Genomic DNA, 972 nt, shown 5'->3' with positions numbered 1-972 from the left:
GGCTGGGACTCCAGGACCAGCGGCTGGAGCTGCGGCTGCCGCCTCAGAAGAGGTGGGCCGACGAGCAGTTGTCGGTGGGCGGCGGCGGGGGGTCTGCCTCGTAGGGCGGGATGCCGGCCAGCTGCATCGCGTCCCTCATCTGCAACAGCCGGAGCCTCGCTGTCTCCACAAACTCCCCCCTCAGCACTCTGCTACCCAGGAACATAATACACGTGTCGTCTTACCCCCAAAACTCTCCTGTTTTTCATTATGTATACGCCATCAATCTTCCAACTACTCTAACTCTGCCCTTCCCTTTTTTTTCTATGTCGTACGAATTCTTCCATTTTTACATAGCTACCACACCCAACTTTCTGTGTAATCCGTTCTGTGTATTGTAACTTCCCACTTTTATCGTCTACTGCTCCTCCCAGGCCAACGGCTTTGCCACAGTGGTAACAACGGTTCCCGTCAGATCACCAAAGTTAAGCGCTGTCGGGCTGGGCTAGCACTTGGATGGGTGACCATCCGGTCTGCCGAGTGCTGTTGGCAAGCGGGGTCCACTCAGCCCCTGTGAGGCAAACTGAGGAGCTACTTGATTGAGAAGTAGCGGCTCCTGTGGGCTGTGGATGACACGGCGGCCGGTCGGTACCATTCGGCCTTCGTGGCCTGTTCGGGAGGAGTTTCGTTTCGTTTACTGCTCCCAGACCCGTGTTGGCTACTTGTGGAAATTGTAGCAGATGTTGTGTTAACGTGACCCTCCCTCTAGTAAGAATATCCTGTAGAACTGTCTCCTTACCAATCTGGCTTTTTCTGGAAACTGTAGCCGATGCTGCGCTAACCTGACCCTCCCTCTACTAAGAATATCCTGTAGAATTCTCTTCTTCCCTATTAATTTTAAGGTTTCTTCTTTTCGTACTTCAAGTGTCCACATAATTGTTGACATTCTCCGATAACAGCACAGTTCAGTGACTTCCAGTCTTTCTACATCCT

General features: G+C 52.3%; 1 pseudogene; it reads left to right on the top strand.

Annotated features, from left to right (window-relative positions):
* The first annotated feature begins 413 nt into the window (after positions 1 to 413).
* Positions 414 to 531, top strand: LOC124617029 (annotated as a pseudogene).
* Positions 532 to 972: the final 441 nt, after the last annotated feature.

Source organism: Schistocerca americana, chromosome 5 (genome assembly GCF_021461395.2).
Source record: "Schistocerca americana isolate TAMUIC-IGC-003095 chromosome 5, iqSchAmer2.1, whole genome shotgun sequence".
In the NCBI taxonomy this organism is placed as follows: Eukaryota; Metazoa; Arthropoda; class Insecta; order Orthoptera; family Acrididae; genus Schistocerca; species Schistocerca americana.
Note: the sequence above shows the minus strand (reverse complement) of the source record. Positions and strands in the feature narration are given on the sequence as shown.